The sequence below is a fragment of the Sarcophilus harrisii genome, chromosome 3, assembly GCF_902635505.1.
Source record: "Sarcophilus harrisii chromosome 3, mSarHar1.11, whole genome shotgun sequence".
In the NCBI taxonomy this organism is placed as follows: domain Eukaryota; kingdom Metazoa; phylum Chordata; class Mammalia; order Dasyuromorphia; family Dasyuridae; genus Sarcophilus; species Sarcophilus harrisii.
Window position 1 is genome coordinate 227199635 of NC_045428.1, and position 24446 is coordinate 227224080.

Consider the following 24446-nt stretch of genomic DNA (forward strand, 5'->3'; position numbering starts at 1 on the left):
TGATGAAAAATACTATCAATGTCAAGACCAAGAACTAATGGAATCTGAATACATATACATGGGGAGGAGGGGGTGGGGTGTTGGGCGTTTTTTTTTTTTTTTTAACTTAATTTTTCTGGTTTTCCTTATTGGTTTTTCCTTTCACAACTTGATTAATATGGAAATGTTTTATATTACTGAACTGTATTGCACCTAATGAGAGGGAGGGTGGGAAATAATCTGGAACTCAAAAGTTGTAAAAAGTTAAAAATTGTTTTTAACATATAATTAGAAAAGAAATATTAAAACTTTAAAAAAATGTTCTAAATAGAAAAAAAAGATTCCCTAACCATAGATCAATTCACTAGATTTTATGGATAACATGCTACTCAATGCAGTGGATCCTAGACCAATAAAAGCCACCTCCAGTGAGATCTAGGATTACTCAAAAGAGATGTCTAGCACTCAATTAGGTTTTTTAAAATTAGATAAAGAATGGATATTGCCAATATTATGAAATGCAGTTGGAAAGAAGCCCTATGAATTAGATCATCATATTTATTTTATTTGAATGCTCATTGCCAGTGGACAATGACCTGGGAATAAGATTTAATAGATTACAATTGGGAAACTCCAGGATTTTCAATGGTTTCAAGAGATTACACAAGTTCATCCTTAAATTCCTAACCTTTAACTTATAATAACTACAATGCTAGAACAATGATCTTTATCAGAATTTCAGGTAATGCAAAAGCATACCAGTAAATCTAACCAAGGTGAACCAGAAATATATTGAAGCTCAAATCAGTTCCCAAATCATAATTGTTAAATATTCAGTGTGAACATTTACATTTCTGAAATATGTAAATGCTACAAATCAAGACTTGATTTGTTTTGGTGATTGTCTAGACTTAAGCAACTAAAGGAGGAAAAGTTAGTAAGGCAGATTAAAGTGTGCATAGTTTACTTAAACATTTACCAGCATAGAGCTAGCTGAAGTCTGTAAAAATGAGGACTTGAATACAAGACATCAAGGATAAGTATAACTAGGGGAAAAAAGCAGGCTGGTCACTTGCCAAGAATGAGAGATTATAGATGTACAATCTTAGCAAAGTATTTGTACTGATAAACGACAAGATATTAAAAGAACCAAATGAAGACAATGAGCATTTGAACAGATCCTAATCCAATTATTTACAAAAATATAGACACAATAATTGCACAAGATGAGATGGAAGAACTATGATCTAAACCAAAAAAAATAGAACACTGAAAGAATGATTCCATTACTTTCCATAAAACTGATTCAGTTTGAGATAATGTAGTTAATTGTTTTAAAAGAATAATAGTTAAGATGATTAAAAAGCCAACATTTGTAATAATTTAAGATGTATGTTTTATATATACAATTCTATCTTATCCTCTCAACAAACCTATGAAGTAGGCATTGTTATCCTAGATGGTGGGCCAGAAGACCATACACAAGGATTTTGGTAGACAAATACTGAATATTAACATTATCTATGTCTTATTGTGTTTTATTTTGCTGAATATTCCCTAATTATATTTTAATCTTTGTTCAAATCATATTCATGAGAATATTCTGAGTAACATTCGAGGGCTATGTGTTTTGTTATCTTGGGTGTAATGGATATAATACTGAACTTGGAATCAGTAAGACAAAGGTTCAAATTCTTTCTCAGACACAAATAATTTAACATTTATGAGTCGGTTTCCTCATTTATAAAATGAATAAGTCCTTTTCAGATATAAATCTATAATTCTATGTCCTTATAAAGCTGAGAGAGGTTAGAACTTGCTTAGGGTCACGGCTACTATATATCAGAGGTGGAGCTTCTTTTTATATACACTGAGCTTAGCAGGAACTCTTCTTGCTTGCTGGGAACTAAGTTTCTATGACACTTCCTATCCATCTCCACACCATACTGCAATACACAACCTTTCTTTTCCAGGTCCCCTTTATGTGTCTTCCCTCATTAGAATGTAAGCTCCTTGAGGACAGAGGCTATTTTGTTTGCTTATATTTGTATCCCAAGATGATCAACATATCCTTAGCAAGCCTTTCATCAACCATTTCAGATTGTCCTGTAATGTCCTTAGAACTTATGGAGATCTCACTCAACTTTCACAGCCCAGTGTAACTGTTACCTGCAAGAGAAGTAAAGAACTAACAATATCCTCAAAGGCTCTATAAATAAGAATTTTGAAAAAAATGACAGAATAGCCCCATTCTTAAAAAGAAAAGCCAGGCAAAATGCAAGACGACAATAACAGGAGACTAATAATCTTTCAGAGCAACATGAATTCGATAGATATATAAATTTTAAAAATATCAGATATGACTATCCTATTGAGATTTCTGAATGTAAACATTAAAGAATATGCAATCTTAGAATCCCACTATACCGCTTCAAAAACTGAGTTGGAAGTTAGTCATTTTCATTGTTTGTTAAAGTTTTGCAAAACTGGAAATTTTTAGCTTTTTAGTTTTTAAGCATCATTTTTAGCTGTCTATATAATATGAAGAGAAGGAAGAGCAGACCAGACAAGTTCAAAAGTGATTGAGATAATTGTTCAATTTACTTTAAATATAAATATGTCTCATTACTACTAAATTGTTCAGTATAAGTTCTATGAATAGCATAATATTAAGAAAAGAACTTAAGTGGCTGTAACTTAAATGAACATTCATTTTCTCTTCACATTCCTTTTGTGTATAATGCCTGTATTATGAAGTAAAAATATACAAACAATGTTGTAAAGTGGTGTGTGTCATCCTATTTTGTGAAAATATCTCTTTTTTTTTTTTTTTGCTGAGGCAATTGGGGTTAAGTGGCTTGCCCAGGGTCACACAGCTAGGAAGTGTCAAGTGTCTGAGGACAGATTTGAATTCAGGTCCTCCTGACTTCAGGGTTGTGCTCTATTCACTGCACCACCTAGCTGCCCCAAATACCTCAAATTTTAAAAATGTTAAATCACATAGAAAAAAACCCTCTAAATCACTATTGAAGAAATTTAAATTAAAACAACTCTGAGGTACCATTTAAGATCTAGTGGCTAATTAACAGAAAAGGAAAATAACAAATGCTGGAGGGGATGTGGAAAATAGGGATCATGCATTGCTGGTATAGTTGTAAACTGGTTAAACAATTTGAAACTATAATGAAAAGCTATAAATAGAGCTATGTATACTCTTTGACCCTGCGATACCACTAGTAGGTCTAAATCTCAAAGAGATCAAAGAAAAAGGAGGAGGACTTATGTAAATAAAAACATTTATAAAAAAAAAAATCTGGGAAAAGCTAAACAAATTGATACAGAGTGAAATGAGCAGAACCAGGAGATTACTGTAAACAGTAAGTAATATTGTATCAATAATCAACTATTCTGAACAATGCAATGAGCCAAGATAATTCAAAGGATTCATAATATATAAAATGTTATCCACTTCGAGAGAAAATGGAGAGCAATTGATACAGATCAAAGCATTTTTTTTTCCACTTTATTTTTTTTAAGTTTTGGGTTTATTTGGTTTTTGCAACATAGCTAATATGAAAATGTTTTGCAGGACTTCACATATATATTTCTTCTTTCTCAATGGGTGGGGGAAGGACTAGAGAAAGGAGTTATCAATAATTTAGAATTCAAAAAATGTTTAAAAATTATTTAAAGGTAAAAAAATATATAAATAATATTAGAAAGGAGAACCACTACTTTTAAGATCTTAGCACATAAAGCCATTTAAATCCATATATAATAGCCAAATTCCAGAAAGAGCAGTTCCTGAACTAGTGCTATAATAATCTGTGTACATAAAAGGGTGTAAAATCATAAAATAGCACAACTTTGTGTTCTGATCACTGTAAAACCTAATAGCTTTTTACTAATCACACAAATTCTTGACTATTTCATACTTTAACATACCAATAACATATTAGCTACTTAAAATTATACAATATTGAATTTCAAAACTTGTCTCTTGTGCCACAGTTGTTTTATTGTCCTGGCTCAGTTTCCCTAAATTGTCCTGCCTTGGTTTCCCTGAACTGTTCTGCCTCACTTTCTAATTGTTCTGCTCCATTCTGCAAACCATCCCTCCCTCTTAATCATTAGAATATTTGATAAGGATAAAAGATCTTTTTTTTTAGAATATCAGAATGCCTCTCCTCATCCCAATCTATCAGAATATCAGATACTGTCTTATCAAGATGCCTCTCCCCACCTAGTCAGAGTCCCATTCCGGCTCTTAGCACTCTGACTGCCCCTGCATCTGTTTGCTGGATTCTTGGAGATGGCAGTCTCATTCAGCCCTGGGACTAAATCATGGATCCATTTGGTCCCAGTAAATCTATCCCTTTCAAATAAATTATTAAATATTTTTTAATCTCTATCTTCCCTCAGTTTCTCTGACATTACAATCAATTAAATCAAGTATATTTCATCATTATTTTATATTTTCATGGCCCCAATCAAAGTTTAAATATCAAAGAAAAGGAAGTTTGATTTAAAAATAAATATTATGTTTTCATTTGCATTATTTCGCATGACAGGACACAAAAGCTTTGCAAACATACCATGAAATTAGCATAACTGAGTGTTTTATATATTCATCCTGAAAAATACATGTAGAGATACATCCTGCAAAGAAACTTCAACTCAGAAAAAATTTAAGATATTCCCCAAACTCAGAATTGTTATTCCACAAAAACATATTCTTGATATAATCTATAAAGTTATTAAATGGAATTCCATACAAAAGTTCCCATAGTATTGGAGAGATAAGAGTAAACCCATTGCACTAGAAATGGCTGAGGTTTGTGGACTGAAATAGGAATCTCAAAATGCCTGTCAAATCATGTAACACGTTCTAGAATAACTGATACTTTACTTTTGGAAGCCACCTTGCTATTCTTATTCAGCATACAATAAGATGAAACTATAGGTATTTCTCAAAAAGCAAGCTCCCTTTTTTGTTCACTATGCGCATGCTAATGTTATTCAAGAAGAATTTTTATTTTGACAGTCCCTTTTATAAATTACAAAAGCCATTAACATTTTGAAATGGACTTCTGCCTGAAAAGAAATGCTTCAAACTCTTTAAAGTAAGAGAGCTCTTCTTTTTTAACCTTTTAAAAAGCCTGATATAATATTTCAGGCTTTTGGTCTATGCCTATGGTTGCAAAATTAGCTATGTTGCATCCCTCTTTTTAAAGAGGGATAAAATGACTTTTTGTTATTATAGCTTTTTATTTACAAGACATATGCATGGGTAATTTTTCAATATTGACCCTTGCAAAACCTTCTGTCCCAACTTTTCCCCTCCTTCCCCTGCCCCCTCCCCTAGATGGAAGGTAGACCAATACATGTTAAAGTACATGTTAAAGAGATCAACCAAATCATTTCTAATGGAGCAGTAATGAACTGAACTAGCTATGCCCAGAAAAATAACTCTGGGAGATGACTAAAAACCATTACATTAAATTCCCAATCCCTATATTTATGCACAAATGCATTTTTGATTTCCTTCACAAGCTAATTGTACAATAATTCAGAGTCTGATTCTTTTTGTACAGCAAAATAATGTTTTGGTCATGTATACTTATTGTGTATCTAAGTTATATTTTAATATATTTAACATCTACTGGTCATCCTGCCATTTAGGGGAGGGGGTGGGGGGGTAAGTGGTGAAAAATTGGAACAAGAGGTTTGGCAATTGTTAATGCTGTAAAGTTACCCATGTATATATCCTGTAAATAAAAGGCTATTAAATAAAAAAAAAAAAAAAAAAAAAAGAGAAAAAAAAATTATCATTGCATGTATTTTGGGGAAATAAAATACTGTTAAAATAAATTTAAAATTATTTTTCCATTTAAAAAAAAAAAAAAAGTACATGTTAAACACAATATATGTATACATATCCATAGTTATTTTGCTGCACAAGAAAAATCGGACTTAGAAATAAGGTAAAAATAACCTGAGAAGGAAATCAAAAATGCAAGCGGACAAAAACAGAGGGAGTAAAGAAATGCTATGTTGTGGTTCATACTCATTTCCCATAGTTATTTCGCTGGGTATAGCTGGTTCTCTTCATTATTGAACAAATGGAACTGATTTGGTTCATTTTATTATTGAAGAGAACCATGTCCATCAGAATTGATCATCATATAGTATTGTTGTTGAAATATATAATGATTCCTGGTCCTGCTCACTTCACTCAGCATCAGTTCATATAAGTCTCTCCAGGCCTTTCTGAAATTATTCTGCTGGTCGTTTCTTACAGAACAATAATATTCCGTAACATTCATATACCACAACTTATTCAGCCATTCTCCAATTGATGGGCATCCATTCAATTTCCAGTTTATAGCCACTACAAAAAGGGCTGCCACAAACATTTTTGCACATACGGGTCTCTTTCCCTTCTTTAAGATCTCTTTGGAATATAAGCCCAGTAGTAACACTGCTGGATCAAAGGGTATGTACAGTTTGATAACTTTTTGCGTAAAGTTCCAAATTGCTCTAAGAGAACTCTTTTGATGCTTGCTCTCCTTCACCCAGATTGGAAAGGTTTTGAGTTTATATTTAATTCTAGAGGCAATAGCAAGCCATTAACAATTTATTTTCTCTAAGTGAAGATTGTTTCACTTAAAAATTTCAGCTCCAAATTTTCCTTTTTACCCACCCACTGGATAAAAACATCCATTATATCTCATGCAAAACATAAATTCACTCTAGCCATATTGGAGGGGGGAAAAAAAAGCTGAAAGATTCAATCTTAACTCCCAAGTTGATCTGTTTTCTCCCTCTACAAGTTAATAGCATTATTCATCATGCGTCTTGGAATTGCCACAGATCATGGTATTTGATCAGAATCTTTAACAGTTGACTATCAAAATACTGCTATTTGGAGTGTAAAATATTTTCCTACTTCTTTTCACTTCACTTTGCATTACTATAATGGTTGTTAAAACATCTGGTTTACTCTAACTTAAAAGAAAGCTCTTTATTTAGTCGTCATTCAGTACTTTTTACAGATATGCTCTCAACAGACTCATCCAACAATCCTGAAAAATGTTATCAATGGTAATGAAAGTCACCAGCTTTATCAGAAGGTCTCTGAATTATTCCATTTTGTTTTAAAGAATGTCAAAAAATGAGAGCAAAATGTTTCTTTTCCACACAGAAGTTTGCCAGCTTTCAAGATGACAAACTTTAAGCACGTATTCAAACTAAAAGCAAAAGTTTTTCTTTTTTAAAGAAAACAACCCCACTCTTGAAACATTTTCAAAGAAAGCATTTTATCTATTGGTTGACTGACATGGCAGATATTTTTAACTGACTACATGAATGAGATAAACTTTTCAATCCAAAGTCAACAAAATCTATCAATTTGGAAGAAAGTAGAGCCTAACATACTTGAACTTTCAAATGCAGAAGGAACTCTAACCAATTTAGAATTGATACACTATTCTGTCTCTTTCTTTGAAAAGAGAAACCTTTTACCTTTTAAGTGGATACATTTCAGAAAAACTTTCAAAAATCACTTCTACCTTTAATATTATTAAAGTTGAACCAGGGAGTCACAATACTTTTCTTCCTTATGTAAAACTGTATCAAACATGTTGGCCAGGTTAGAAAATGTCACTGGTTTTAGGATTTAAAAGTGACTACAATTTAAAAAATGTCTATCCTCAGCTAATAAAGGCAGCTACAGAAGCTCTAATTCTATTTGCAACAAACTTTGTAAAACAGAAATCTCTAACACCTCTAAATATTAAAACAATCAAAATTGATTTGACATACACATGATATTCAATCATACTGATATGGTACAGTTTCGAGGGGAAATACAGCAATAATTTTAAAGTCCCCTGATCTTAGAGTGCTTCTGTTCTAACAATCTGTCAATGATTCTAAAGTCTTCTAGCTTTAGAATCAGTGATCCTGAAGTTCCCCTCCCCCAAGAGTGCTATTGTTCTAACAGTCTGACTGTCAAGTCAATGATTCTAAAGCCTTCTGGACTTAGGATAGTCCTGTAAATATTACTGACCGACAGATAAATAATCTGTTGGTCAGTGACAATCAAGTTCCTGAGACAATAGTGAGTAGACCACCCCTCAAACCTACCTGTAAGATCTGGTCTAACTATCCTATAAATCTATTTTCTTGCTTTTGGTTCTTTACTAATTTCTTTCACAACTTAACCCACTTCAATTGGCATTACAATAAACTTTGCCCCTTGAATTGGATATGGGTTCAAGACTGCAAATTCTTTTGAGACACTTCGTGACACCCATCTGCGACCCTCAACCTTTTGGGGCCCTTTCTGAATCTCAACAATACTAGCCATATAATGTAGTAGATGCCTCCTGGATTTCCAAATTATTATATATAACAGCAATAAATTAAAAACTACTTCACTTTATAACTATCACAAGTAATATATAACTTGTGATCCGCAAAGTATCCTTGTGGATAAAGTGGAGTTAGATTAGTAATTCTTAAACATTTACTACTAACAAATCGTAATTTTAGACTCCAATAATCAATTACATATGGCATTGCAAACCACAATTTTAAGAAGCTGAGAACTAGACGATAGTAGAGTTAAATAGATATAAACCACTGATCTGAAGCCATTAAATTATCAACTTAGAAGAAAATTCCTGGTAGCACCCAAAGATCTGTGCATAGCACAATGTTGTTTATTTAAAATTTTACTAATCCCTTGGATATAAGCAAAAATGGCATTTTGAACAAATTTGCAGAAGATGACAAGTTAACAAAAAGGATAATAGAATCAAGATCCAAAAAGATCCAGCAGGCTATATAGTTGAGCTGAATCTAAAATGGTGTAATTTAAATAAGAATACATAAAGTTATTTGGGTTCAAAAATGCACTTTTTAAAAAACAAGATGAGGAAAATATGACTAAGCAAAAAGATCCGAGAGTTTTAGTAGACTGAAAGTTCATTATGTGTGATATAATAGTCAGAACAAACAAACAAGATATTCTCAGACTACATTAAGAAATGCATTACTGTTCTAACATCCTGTTCAGCTCTAGGCAGCATATTTTAAATAAACAATCAGGTAAATTGGAGAGCTTGCACAGAAAGGAGCTCAGGGCAAAAAAAAAAAAAAAAAAAAAGAAAAAGACTCAAGGCCATAACAATTAATCAAATGAACTGGGTTTATTTGCATTAGAGGAGGTGGAAAGGTGGAAAATATACTATAGTAGATGATTTCCAAGTTAAATTAGATTTACTCTATTTGACAGAAATAGGAACAATGGGTAGAAGATGAACAGAAAGATTAACAAAGGAAAATGGACTATCCTGGAAGACAGTTGGTTCTCATCCATTCTGAGTTTTCAAGTAAAGGTATTATTGATATTTATTTAATAAGTGGTATTTATTAAGTATTATTCAAAAATGAATTCAACTAAGGAGGCTTCTGAGATTGCTTCTAATTCTCAATATGGCTAAAATCATTACATTATGTATCTACCACAAACTACTTTTACTCAACAAATATTTTTACTTTTCTCAAAAACTCTGACACTGATGAACACAAACAAAAATCAGATAAGATCAAAACAGTTTTTCAGGAAATTATTATCCTACTGCTCTACCTACTTTAGAAGGTACTATATTCAATTAAGAGCTTTTGTAGCTTACTCCTCAACTTACATATTTTGACACCTGTATTTAGGTAGTATTTAATGATTTCCAGAAGCATTTATATGGTCATTATCTCATCATTTGACCAAAAAAAAAAAAAGATACCCATACATAAGCAATATCCAATCATTTCAAATGACATTTATATGGTCTTTAAGAGAAAACTAGAAAAGCTAGATTTTTGCTGGGGGTTTTTTCCCTCTATAATAGACAATGTCTCAGGTACTAGCCATTAGCCCAAATAGTTATAATTTCAATTAAAGTACAAAAATCCACAATAACAACATTATTGATATTATGCATCCCTCCAGACCACTAGAACATGACCCTTTGTCCATGCAGCTGTACCCTAAGTGATGAGGTCCCAAATAAATGTGTGTGGTTGGCAGAATATTGATGGAATTGCTTTCTGGGGCAGGCAGAGAAGGATACTGATAGGGATCACTTTAGCCTTATAGTTCCCCCAACAAGGAGGTGGTGAGCAGCCCCACCTTGCTATGTCTAGTCAGAAAGCTAAGCTATGTCAAATCACTACGGTTAAGTTTCCCCTATAAATCTGTCCATGGCTCAGGTCTCTTTGCTGAGCACCCTTTTGGGTCAGTCTATAAAGCCACTCTGACTTATGCTGTCTTTCCCCCTCCTTCATATCACCTGGCATCTCTCTTCCTCCACTATGCTTCTATTTTCTCCTTCTTATAGCTAACTATTTTAGGGTGTAAAAATACCTCTATAGATTTAGCCTGTCAGCTAAGGGCATACTCCAACTTCTTGGGGTGTTCCCTTTCTCCTGGTTAATTTTGAATTCCACTAGAGAATTTGTTCTTTCCATTGTTAAAACCTCTTTCCTTTCTAACTATACTCTCTCAAATCGATTTCACATTTGCCATTCCTGGTGTTTACTGTATCTCTTCATTTAGTTATCTCTTCATTTAGTCTGTTACCTCTTCTCATAAATAAACTTAGATTTTGCCAAAGAGAATGGTCATGGTGAATTCTTCATGTGACCAAACCCCAACATTTAGTATCTATAATCTCATCATTCGGTGCTAAATCCCAACACATAATTTGAAACCAGAAATTGCTCTCCTAACCCACATCACTAAAGACCAGCAAGGTTTTTCTATTAGCTCTATAGCTGAACCTCCCATATATATTACCTCCCCATTGGAATGTGAACTCCTTAAGAACAAGTGCTTTTTTTCTAGTTGTATCCCCAGCATTTTGCATACCACTTGACATAGTCAAAATAGCTGCAAACAATACTTCAAATTAAAATACAGCTTGGAGACAATCCAGTGAGAATTCCTAAGAGACACAAAGCAAGAAGCAAAAAAAATATTTTTAAAGGTTATAATGTTTAATAAATGTAATGGGTTCAATAGTGGAAAGTATTGGAAAAGAAATGAGAACTATAAAAGAACAACTGGAAAGAGATTTAACAACTTGTCACAAGAGATAAAAAAACTTTGCCTAGGCAACAAATTTCTGGAAAACTACAATAAACAAAACAGATACTAATGATTCCATAAGATAACAATATTTAAAACAAAGTCAAAAGACTCGGGGATGGGAGGGAGGAGAAAATATAAAATATCTTATTAGCAGTAACAACTGATCAGGTAACCAAAAGAGGATTAGAAAAATTGAGAATCAGTGTATTATATGAACACCACAAAGCCCCATGGCATCATATTTCAAGAAATCTTCCAAGAAAATTGCTCATATCTTTTAGAACCACAGGGCAAAATGGAAAAAGAGACAATCCACTTATTACCTGGTGAAAGAAACCCCAAAATGAAAACTTCCAGGAGCATCATAGCCAAAATTCAGGGCTTCCCTATTAAAACAACAACAACAACAACAACAACAGCAACAGCAACAGCAGCAACAACAACAACAACTGCAAACATCCAGAAAGAATGAACTCAAGCATTAGGGAGTAACAGGATGACAAAGTGATTTGGCTGCCATCTCTACAAAGGAGCAGATAGCTTGAAATATGATATTCCAAAATGCAAAGTATACATATGTGTGTGTGTGTGTGTGTGTGTGTGTGTGTGTGTGTATATGTGTGTGTTTACAGCCAAGAATAATTTACCCAGCAAGACTGAACATAATCCTGCATGGGGACAAAAAAGTGAATTTTTAGTGATAGAGATGATGTTCCAAAAATGTCTGTTGAAAAGAGCTGAGCTAGTACAAATAATTAAATTCTAACTCCCACGTGAAACATGAAAAGGTTACCAAAAATGAACACTGGAAAAATCTAAACAAAGAAAAGATGTTAAATTATAATATAGGAAAATGATAAACGTGTCTCCTCTGATCCCTTTTATCATAGGGTTCATACAGTCCAAAAAGACACAAAGCTTGGAATTATTCTGTTATATTTCTAATTATCTTAAAAGAAAAGTGGAAAAGAAAAAATGGAAAAGAAAACATAATTAAGGGAAATTATGAGCAACATTTAATTTCATTGCAAATACTATGCAAAAAAAAAGCAAAATAAATTGGGGAAGGAGGAGCAAAATCTAGTGTTTAATTTAAACCCCATGTTTGGTTAACTTCAGATTGAGATTCGAACAGTCAAATACTTCCCACAAAAAAGTATTTTACTAGTAACAAGAGCACTGCAGACAGAATGTCACTCTTTAACAATAGTACAACTCAAATTCAAAGTATTTTGTCAATACAGAGTTATGTCATTATTTGTTTCTCCCTTACTACCCATTTCAGCAATTTGTATTATTTAAGGTAATCTGAATTAATCTAAACTTGAGTTCAAAATTCAGTTCCACTAATAGTTAGCTGTGAGACTACATATAAGTCTTTAATTTGAGTCTCCACTTTCTCATCTACAAAACGCTTGCATACTTTATAATCTTAACCACAAAACTGTCACCTGTAATACACTTTGAGTAATATATCTAATGTTCAACTTTGTGCAGGGTCATGCTGAAATAATTACAAACTGGATGTTCCTCTATATGGAAAAACAAAAATATGAACAAATAAAGCTCAAGTACACATGAACAGCTACATCACTCTTTAGCTACATCACTCCAAAGTACTAGAAGAAATCTGGCATAAGTTAAGTTATTATTTACTTTACAATACTCTGAATATAAACAACCAGTTCCTTGAAAAGAAAAAAATTATTTGCACCATATAATTTGATTTCAAAAAAGCATTTATTTTTTTTCTCCCCAAAAAATTACTGACAGCTAGGTGGCACAATAGATAGGAGTCTGGAAGATCTAATTTCAAATCCAGCCTTAGCTAAATTCAGTTGGCTGAATGACCCTGGGCAAGTCATTAATCCCACTTGCCATAGTTCCTTATGTGTAAAATGGGGATAATAATATCCTTACATGATTGTAAAAATAAAATGAAACAATAATTGTTAAGTGCTGAGCACAGCATCTGACCCAGATTTGGTGCTTTACATTTTTCTTCCTTCTGGTTTGGGTTTTCATAGTAGCTAAAAACAAATTCAAAGACTTTAAAACCTAATTCCTCATGTCCAGTCAATACTTATGCCACAAGAGAGAAGGACTTATGCTGGGTTTTTTTTTTTAAGTACTGTTACTATAGATGAGATAGGAAGAACGATTGAATCTGTTATTTCACTGGTATAAAAGAACTACCTAATGAAGAAACTCTCCTAATACAGGTAGCTAACTTCTTTAAATAGATAAAGAAATACCTAGGGCTCTGAGAAGTGAAGTGAATTGCCCAGGGTTGGGACTTAAACTCAGACCTTCTGGATTCCTAGATTGGTTTATTCTATACATTGTACAAAGCTGTCTTTTAAAACACACGACCAAGTATTAATAAGAATTACATACTGTTATATGGAAAGTAAGGATTATTTTGGTTTTGTCTTTATACCTCAGTGTCTTAATTGATACTTAAATACTTCTTGATTCGGTGACTAATATATTCCAGAATGAGAAATATCTATAATGTATAGCACCTCAAACTGAGGGTCAGTGATGAGGGCAGTTTAGAAAGGAAAAAGCCCTGGACTGAAGAAGAAAGTGAAGTTCATGTGGGGTGCCCTTTGGTTACCCAATAGCATTAGGTAACCAAAGGCAACTCCAAGTCTCCCTGCTCCACATCCATTGATAATTTCATTTTACCATGATGCCTCAGGATCAGATACTAAAGTAAAGATTTTCTATAGAAGAGTTAACGGTATATAATTAAAGCAACAGATATGAAACAATGTTTCAAAAGCCTTAATGCCAAGCTAAAGGACACAGATTTTACCCTCTAGATAACAAGACTACAGAAGAATTTTTTTAAAATAGAAAGATACTCAAAAATATAGCATTTTAAAAAGATTACTATTAGCATCAATAGCTCATATTTGCAACAATCAAAAATGCACTCATAAGCACCTATAATTACCCTCAAGGAGCTTACATTTCAATGGGGAAGGCAATATAAACAATAAATTATAAACCAATACTTTACAAAATATGGAGTAGATGGAATATGGTCTTAGAGGGAAGGCACTCAAGGGAGAAGGGGGAATTAGCCATGTAACAGGAAGGCTCTATACTAGATGCTTTCAAAAGTCTCTTCCCAGTCCCTACCCATTAAAAAATGCCATATAGCATGAATGGATGCTATTTTAAATTTTCTTTTCCTTTTACAAAAAAGCTCCTTCATTTTTTATCACTTTACTCTCACAGTTTATGAAGAGGGCAAGGCAAGTATTATCAACACTAGCTGATTTTAAGAAATTAGATTAGGGAACAATGCTCTTTGAATTATTTGAAGATAACTCAGGATATCACAATGCCAAAGTTGGAAATCACAGCCCTAAAAAGTGCAAAGAAGTCTCCCTGTGTACATAGCAGAAGGAAAAAGGTTATTGTTTGATCATAGAATTATAGCTGGAAAGGATTGAAGATGTCTCCTAGTATGTGATAAAGGAAATGAGTTTTTCTCTAAGTTAAGTAATTTACACAAATACTGTAATGCTTTCATTAAAAGGGTTCAGGAATGTGCCTATTTGAGTTACTATTTGCATCTGTAAGAAACTTCTCCCATAGGGAAGAAAAGATTAAAAATAGGCATTATAGAGATACACAACAAGAAAAGCACTGAAGAGGAAGAAGGCTCTGATCAGTAGAGAAAATATCAATATTTATTTGGAGAATTGTGATGAAGTTAAATGTATGGGTTCAATTCAATCAAACAACATATCCTTATGAAGTACCTATTACGTGTCAGGAAGGAATTTACATTCTAAAGCAGAAGCAAGTACAGGTATAAGTATACACAGGATAACTATTTAAAAAATTTAGTTTAACAACTAATGAGGATCTGAGCTGCGGTGGGATCTATGCTAGCAAAGGGTCAGACGTATGACTTGTGGGGATACAACAGGCACAGTCTTGCAATTGATTGGTTATGTAAAGGCATTTGAGAATAAGGAGTTGAGAATAACAAGGACACATTTCTTTCCTAGCACCATCTGTGGTAGGATGAGGTATTAAAAGAAGAGATTCTCCATTTCTAGGCATACAGGGTCTGGAAGAATTTAATGGTGTATGTAAGGGCATGAAAAGGGTTTGCATTTTCGTAATTACCTAGGGAAAAAAATAATTTGAATGAGCCACCTAACATATAAAGGAGGCAGATGGAAGAAATTTCTAGTAGTTTTCAGAAAAGCAATCTCGTGTTTCTTGGGGCCAGGGAGGTGCAAGATATCCTGCCTAGTGACAAGCATACATACATACACGTAAGGCAACCGAGAATGCCAGGTTTATACTCTCTGAATGCAGGCTACGTTATAGGAAAGGGATGGCAGTTTTGGCAAGGGGGAAGGTTAAACGCGGTGAGCATATACAAGGGGGGGGGGGGGGGGTTGCTTTGGTAGAGGAGGGCTACAGGACTGTGAAAAGAAGGGGAGAGTGGGGAAAGGAGGGTCGAGCCGTCATGTTCTGTCCGAGGTGTGGGAAAAGAAGACAGGCCCCGTCGGGTCTCCGGGGATGGGTTTGGAGGGTGGGGTAGCCCCTAACCCGAATCTCTTTCAGGGCAAAGCAGGTGAGGCTGTGCAAAGGGAGCCCGCGTCCACCCCGCCCCGGCGGGGATGAGGAGGAACCGCGGCGGTGGGGGAAGGGGGAGATCACACGTTACATAACCCGGCAGCTGCCTGCGAGTGCGGGCCGCGGGGAGGGGGAGGTGCAGAAAAGCCACCGCCTCCTGGGCTCCCCCCTCCCTCCAGGACCGGAGGAGGAGCTGAGACGCGGGGAGAACCCCGGACCCCTCCCCCACTCCCCCAAGCTCTCAATCGGCGGCTCCGGGAATAGCCCGACTGCCTCCCCTCCCCCACGGCACGGCCCCGGCCGACACCAGTGATTAGGTCCCTCGAGGGTCGGTTGGGAGGGGGAAGGCTAAGCGGCGCACGGCCCCGGGGAATCCAACCCAACCCAAGCCCGGTGCTCAGCCCCTCCTCCCGGCCGATGGCTCCAGTGAGGGGGGGCGTCTCTCACCTTTCGTTTTGCCCCAGACCACCATGCCCGGTCACAGCGGCCGCCTCCTCCCTCACTGGCTCCGTCTCCTCGGCTGCCGCCACCGCTGCTGGGTCCCCTCGGCCCGGGCCGGGATGGGAAGGGAAGGGGAGGGGAGGGAGGAGGAAAAGGAGGAGGAGAAGGGGAGGGAGGTTGGGGGCGGGGTGGGAAGAGTCACATCGCTCGCGCCGCGTTTTCCATCCCGGGCGGGCCTCGGCTGGCTCGCGCGCTCCCTGCTTGTCTGGCTCTCCGGGCTCCTCCTCTGGCGGCGCGCGGCTCCAAGCGTGACCCACTCCCACAGCTGCCCTCCTGCCTACACATACACACACGTACGCCCACGCGCACACGTCTCGCACCCCTGCCCAGGGCGACCCCTAACGACGGGAGCCGCGCGCGGAACGCAGAAACACCCCTGCCCCTTCTGTTGCGTCCCTCCTCCTGCTCCCCTCCCAGGCTCCCACACACACTCTCTCTCTCTCCCTAGTAGCTGCAATCGCCGCCGACCGGAGGTGGCTTTTCCCTGCGTGGGCACGTGACCGTCTAGCTCGCGGAGAAGGCGGAGGGAGAGACGGGGGAGGGAGGGGGGTGAAAGGAGGAGTGGAGGATAGAAGGGAGGGGAACGCCGCGTCCCCGCCTTCGCTGCCAAAACGGCAGTTCCGGCAACCAATGGCCGGGACGCGGCTGCGCATAGGCCCCGCCCACTGGCGCGAACCCCCGCCGCAACTCCGAGCCACTATCCTGGGCTGCGGGGCTCCTGTTGCAGGGCCTTAACCCGCCTCGCTCTCGGCGCTAGCAAAAAAAAAAAAAAAAAAAAAAACTGTTTGCGTCGGGCCCGCAGAGGGGCTTGCTGGGGGAAGAGGCGGGGAAGGAAGGTCTCTGCAGTGCAGTCAAGGCCCGAGCTATTCGTGCCTCCTGCTACCTCCCCACCTCCAGCTCGAGCTGAGGACTCGTCTGCATTGCCTCCTACGTATGCGTGCCCCCGGGGAAGAATCGCTGCCCCCGCCCTGCCTCCCACTCCCCTCCTCCACACCCCCCCTCCATCCCCTTCCCGGGACTTCCAGGGCAAAACCGAGTGCCCCGGCAGCTGCTGATGGAAGAGACAAACATCGTAGCGAGAGAGTCCAGAGCCCTGCGCTCACGTGAAATCAGTCTGGTCACATCTCCTTCCAGTGCTGCATTGCGGGGATCGCCCACGCGGCCCACGGCTTCCCTGCACTACCCAGGCGGCCCTCGGCGAGGCTCCCCGGCCTCTGACGCAGAGCGCTGCCGGCTCCTACTTCCTGGGGGGCTAGAGGGACAGGGACCACGCGCGCTAACGCTGTAACCGCCTGACACAATGCGTGTGTGTGCGTGAGTGAGCCCAAAGCAGAACGGGGCAATGGGCCGGAAAATATTTTCCCACCGAGAAAATCCATGCTCAGGTTGATCTCTTGGAATGGTGACCTTACTAAACCTATAGAGGGTAATTCTAAATCCTTCTCCACATATGTGTTTATATACATACATACTTGTGTAATTACGCATGCATACATACGTGCATATACATTATGCATCTTATTTCTTAGCTCTAGATATGTTTATCCACACGTGGATATCGGTAGATATTTTCATCTATTCGATATTTTATATATAATTATATTTCGTGTTTGCAGCATACTGTCCAACACATATCACATGGAAGGCATTATATGTATAACATGTATAGCATGTGTATGTATAGCACGTTTGACATCCCCGCAAATGCAATTGATTTACAGTGACATCTAGTGGAGAAAGGGACTCACATTAACTCAAATATCTCTAATGTCATGGTAACGATGGAGCTGGGGAAGCAGCATCCGTACAGAGTGAACGCAGATGAAGCTTTGCCACCAGATTCGAGGGAAAACACTATCGTGAGTACTACTCATGGCTCCAATCAGTGCCTATGCTAGCTTTGTTATTACGTCTGAGGCTAAATATTTCTAAACTCACTCCCCAGCCATCCAGTTCAAGGGCAGTGATGAGGAACAGACCAGAAAAATCTTTTCCCTGAATTTTGTTTTAAAAAAGAAACATTAATGTTCATATTTTACATTATACTGACATGCAATTTAATAGGGTTGGAGGAGTCTGGGTAACATATGATTACAATTTGCTGTTAAACACAATCTTTATGGTATAAACCACTAATATGACATATGGAGAAGAAGGCTTAAGCAAATCCTTTCCCTTTCCAGCCATCTCACAAATAGTCTGGAAGTCTTTTGAGGACATTGAGATTTCTTGTTTGTTGCTTTGTAAATTAAGAATTGGATCAAGGCAACTTTCTTAAAGGAAATAGGCAAGAAGGGCAAAATAATCAAAATCTCCGGCAGTGTCCCTTTTTGTAGCACTTTGTTTTACTATATTAAATTTACCATGTTTTACCATCATAAATGCACTTCGGTGTCAGCATTCTTTTTGCAAAAATGGCAAATTCAGGTCACATGTTTTTTGAGATGTCATATATTACAACAAATAGTTTAATTGTGACAGGCTAGCAACTAGATAGAGGGCAACTCAAGGAAATCATCTGCTAAGAGATTCCTTAGAGAAAAAGCAGCAGTTTTCATGGTTATTCTGTTTTGTTTTTCCTGTGTGTCCCTAAATGATAATAACTTCCATAAACAGGGAATAGCAAAAACAGTTTTAAAATTGAATAATAACCTTATACAACTATATAAGAAATGTCTTGTTTCAAATATCTTCTTCTCTCTCCTATGTTCTAGTCAAAGATTTTCCCTGGTTTTTTTTTTTTTTTCAAGGAGGAAAAACTAAAGTATTATGCTAACAAATCTTAACAGTCTTATAGATATATAATATGCTTTTTATCTTAATAGCAAACTGATACAAACTTTATAGCTACTTGCCCTTGGCTAGTAAGAAAAATAATTTTATCCCAATTTACTATTTGACTGCTCTCTATAACTAAAGAGGAAAATAATGAGAGACAGAAGGACCGATAAAGAAGGTGAAATATAATGAGAAAAAGCAGACATTCAGAGAGAATATTGTAAGTTCTTAGAGCGTCTAGTCTAAACAAAAGTCTTACAAAAGCTTTTTGTTTATTCTTCCAATTTCGAATTTTATGGGATTTTTTTTTTAAGATTATCTTCACACTTCTAACAACAACTTTTTATTTCATCTTTACCAAGTTGTCCACTTTCCTTTTTTCATAAACCTCTTTATTACACCCTAGGGTTCCAGAGACTTTTGCTTTCCTCAAATTTTTATCTGTGTAGGTTTTCCTTATTAATATCCATATCAAATATTCTAAGAAAAATAAAAACATAAAGTATGAAATGTGTCTGATATTAGTGTTAAAACCATGTGTAAAGAGTTCATATGAACATATGTAATATTTTGTCAGAAATTGGGACCACATTCAAATCTAAAGTGGTAAATAAAGAAGATAAATTATAAAAGATTAAATCTGATCATTGATGAACACAAGATCAGGCACCATGGAGTGCTGAATTTTGAATCTCGTACTTTTATTCCCTTTTAATGTTCTTGAATAGAAATAACTTCTCAAATTTCTAGTCAATGAAATTGTTGGTTAGTCATTTCTGACTCTTTATGTCCCTGTTGTGGGGTTTCTTGGTAAAGATACTGAAATGTTTTCCCATTTCCTTCTTGAGCTCATTTTACAGATGAGGAAATAGAAGTAAATAGGATTAAATGACTTGTGCAGGGCCACTTAGCTAGTAAATGGCTGAGGCCAGATTTGAGTTCCGGCCTTTCTAACTCTATAATCACTGTGCCATCTAGCTGCCTCAGCAAACTACCCAATAAAATTAAGATAGTGAAATTCCACTTTAGATAGCATTTCCAAGACTTTATATTTCAAAGAAGGACTTTGAGGAAAAAAGGAAAGGAAGGAATTACCTCTGTAAAGATAAGTGTTATTTTTATTAAATATTATTAATACATAAAATTATACAAATAATATCTCAGTGATATCATAGGGAAAATAAGAGTTGATTGTTACCCTATAACATGAGTTCATTTATACAACATGGTTTATGTTTTAAGATCACCACTGTCCAAACCATAGATTTTAATATATATGTTGTATGTGCATATGTGTCTATTTACATATATACACACATTTCTGCATATAAAATAGGGTTAATCTACTTAGTCCTTGGATTTTAAAATGTAAAAAGGGAAGAAGAAAAGAATTTCCATTAGGAGCAAATTAATTACCTGACGATTGAGATGAGAGGAGAATCATAAATTTAGAGCTGGCAAGGATATAGAAGTCATCAATCCAACTCTTTCATTTTATTATAGAGGAAATCCAGGCTAAGAGATTCGGTGACTTGTCCAAGGTGACCCAGGAAATAAGCAATGCTTCTGAGATTTGAATCTGAGTATGTATATATTCTTTCTAAACATTATAGCATTATATATATATTCAATTTATTGTTTTGAGCATAACAGCTATTATTTCTTGTCATATAATTTCTGTGAAATTATATGAAAGAAAGATTAAATTTGTTCTGTTTGGCAGAATTAAAACTAATAGGCTGTAAGGAGGAAGATTTCAGTGCAATGTGAAGAAAAAACCCTAATAATTAAGGTTTTCCAGAAAACTAAATGGGAATGACTTCTTTAGTCAACAACAAAAACAAACAAACAAAACAAAACAAAAAACACTTGATAGGAATGTTAGGAAGGAGATTCATGTCTGAGATCTAGGTTGGACAAGATGACTTGTGAAGTTCCTTCCAACTCTGAGATTCTGTGATTTCATGAACTCTTGTAAACCAGTAGTAAAGTACTGGATGACCTTGAGGTTACATTAATTATTTCTCAAAGAAAGGCATAGAAAATGAGATGCTGGCTAGCATGAGAAGAAAAAAAATCTAGAATCCTTAGAAAACAAAAGTAAACCAAGAAACAAAAATGTTCCTCTTAGTTCAAATAATTACATATATATAGTATTGTGCTATTTAGAATATTTTATGTGGCACACCATGGGGACATGAGTATTGGCCTGAAGTCAGGACAACTTCTGTCAAAATTCAATCCTTGACATTTACTATCTGTGTGACCAAGATCATTTACTTTATCTATACAATGAGGGTTTTTTGATACCTGTGTTACCCATCACACAAGGTTAAGTATCAAGTGAAATTATATATTCATATAAATATAATATATGCTTATATATGTATATATAATTGTGTAAACGTATAAGTACCATGTAAATATTGCCATCATTTTTATAATGTCCATAAGTAGCTGCTAAAGTATAGTTTCTTTTGGTAGAAGGTGTCTATTAGAAGGGAATATTTTCAAAGTGAAATATCAGATCAATGGTAGAGCTGAAAATAAAGCCTAGAAATTGTCTCTCCTCACTATAACATTAGCAACTTTAAAGATATGGAATTAGAAATAAAACTGGAATTACAAATATAGAAATAAGTTTAGAAGAATTGCACATGTTTAACCTGTATTGGATTGTTTGCTGTCGAGGGGAGTGGGGAAGGGGAGACAAAAGGAGAAAAAAGATTTTGCTAAGCTGAGTGTTGAAAACTATCTCTGCATGTGTTTGGGGGAAAAGGCATTTTTTAAAAAAAGAAATAAAACTGGAGTATAGTTTAGGAAATTATTGGATGACCTTTTGGAGGGAGTTTCATTACAAATGAAGGGGGAAAATATTAAAATATAAATTCCAACAATAATGAAGTATAATGGTAGTAGTCAAAAAAACAAATAGCACCTCAAATACTGAGAGAGCTACCATATAATGTCATTGGGAGAGCCATGAAGTCTGGGAGACCTGGAGACTTAGTTTTGATTCTGTCACAAGAACCTTAGTCAATTCAAGTCAACTGAATTCAGATTAGTAATGGAATGTCTCGGTTTCTGAAGAATCAAATTTAAGTTCCTTGAGGGGCAATGAAGAGGAGCATGATGGACTTGGATTTAATTCACTTTAATTGATAAATATGTATAAAGATCTGCTATGTATCTGCTAGGAGCTGGGAAATGAGGAATAAATTAAAACAAAGTAAAACAAAACAAGGACATGTCTGCTTACAAGGAGTTTACACTTTATTGGGAGGATGCTATGTGAACACAATTGAGTAAACACTAAGAAATATAAGAGAACTTGAGGGGATCAGATCTTATATAGGAGGTAGGGCTGGAGCTGTGTTTGGAAGAAAGATCAGGAAGGGGTGGTTAGCAGAAATACATACCCAAACCAGCCACACCAAAAACAGATAAATGGAAAGGGAAGTAGTCTGATCATGTAGTAAGGAGGACAGATCATTCTTATGCTCCACTGCTCCCTGCACATTATCAAGAAAGCTAGAAGAAGCCTCCTAGAATCTCAGATGATCTCCAGTAGAAACGTAAGGGAAGACATGGACAAGCCAGGGTGAGAAAGCATAGATGAGTTCAAGCTCTCCACTGTGGGAGGAAATATTCATATGAAAACAATCACAAATCCACTAAAATGTGAAAAATAAAATCAGTTGGAATGGGGAGCAGGATAGTAGAGTAGAACAAATGATAGATTGGAAATGACAAGACATAGGTTTAAAATGGAAATGACAAGACATAGGTTTAAATCCTGCTTCTGATACATACATATGTGATTTTGCATAAGTCTCTTAATATTTTGGGCTCCAGCTTCCTCATAGTGAATTACTGTTCTTTAAAGGTTCTGCTCTTTGACATGGAACAGTTTTCTTAAAGTTCTAACAGAGATGGTACCTCCAACAGAGATCTGAATCACATTTTTTTTTTTTAAATTTTCATTTGAATGCAACAAGATATAGTATACTGGAAAGATATGGACATCAGAATTGTCTTTCTATTATTCCTATTCCAGTTTAAAACATCTTAATTTATCTGCTATAGATAGCAGGTGAGAATTTTATAACTAATAATAAGCTAAGGATTGTTTCCTAAAAGGATCTAGAGTAGGAACCCAGAGAGATAAGAAGAGAAAGTTAAATGATAGATTTCAGAATTGCATCATCTAAGCTTGAAGCTAGAAGTGATAAATACAACAATTATTGTTGAAGAATAAGTCCAGGGGGACCTAAAAACAGCTTAGAAACAGAATCAGAGAAGTCACCAACAGAGCGGCTACTTTACCTGAGACATTATGTCTAGTGAAACACAGGATAGATGAACTAAGCTTAGCAATGGAAGTATTTATTTATCACAGAAGAGATGTTTCTCAGGGAATTTTAATGGATAGTTTCTGAGAAAGACAGATAACAACATTTGTAATTCTAGAGCTGTAAAAATGTGTTTTCCTCATTCATATTACCTCCTTGGCAGGTTTCTGTAAGTGTGTGACTATTTGTCCCCAAGGATACTGAGTTCTGGTGAGATACTGGCAGGAAAATAGAATACAAGTTTATGAGTGGATTATAATAGATTATTATTACTGCATTTGCCTTAATATATGAAGGCCTATGATGTTATTTATTTTGCCTTATTGCTAAATAGTTGTATTTAAGATCGAAGGGTGTTATCATTGAGTGGCTGGTTTATGAAAATGGAAATGAATCAATGGGGGCTACAAAGTAGAAAGTAGAAAAAAATGGACTCCACAATAGGACTATGAGACAATATGAGGGATGGTCCTTCTCTGTGAATCTAGACCTGCTGGTGTGAAGGCAAGCTGCATTGAATAAGCCAGCTCAGAGAACAAACATCCACACTTTCTATGAGAAATATGAAATATTGTGTTGTGGTGGCCATCCCACATTCTAGTTGCCTGTAAAATGAATATTTGAACTAATCTCTTTCTAGCTCTAAAACTATGATCCTATAATCTACTAGAAGCAATGGCTAGTTGTTTCAAATACATTCATGTAAAGTAAGAATGAAATTAATTTAGTAAAAATTCAGAGAGCCAAATGAGACATAGAGAGGTATACATGAGGGAAGAAAGACAAAGAGCAAAGAGACATTGTTTTGATTTTTAAAGGTATGTGAAGAGTGGAATGGGAATAAGGGAATTATGAAAGACAAGCAGAATTAATCACTGCATAAATTTAATCAGCAAAAGATTTTTTTTTAAATCAAGAGGCTCAATACTATAAGCAGCTTCCATAATCACAGACTACAAACATACATTACAAGAGATAAAATATTTAGTCCCATAAGAAAAAGATATGGAGAATACAGTCTGTCTGAGAAATGACCAGGTTTTAAAATGGCAGTTTCATCACTCATAAAG

The 24446-nt window shown here is 36.1% G+C and overlaps 1 protein-coding gene and 1 long non-coding RNA gene across 5 annotated transcripts in view; one reads left to right on the forward strand and one right to left on the reverse strand.

Moving 5' to 3' along the window:
- Nucleotides 1–16752, reverse strand: part of REV1 (REV1 DNA directed polymerase) — a 101081-nt gene extending 84329 nt beyond the window's left edge. For all 4 annotated transcript variants that reach the window (XM_031959138.1, XM_031959139.1, XM_031959136.1 and 1 more), the window contains exon 1: nt 16193–16752. The gene's annotated coding sequence lies outside the window, so the exon portion shown is untranslated. The remainder of the gene's footprint in view (nt 1–16192) is intronic.
- A 744-nt stretch (nt 16753–17496) lies between these two features.
- On the forward strand, nt 17497–20649 carry LOC116422324. Its single transcript, XR_004232916.1, has 3 exons — nt 17497–17672; nt 17968–18105; nt 20528–20649. It is a non-coding gene; the product is annotated as an uncharacterized LOC116422324 (long non-coding RNA).
- Nucleotides 20650–24446: the final 3797 nt, after the last annotated feature.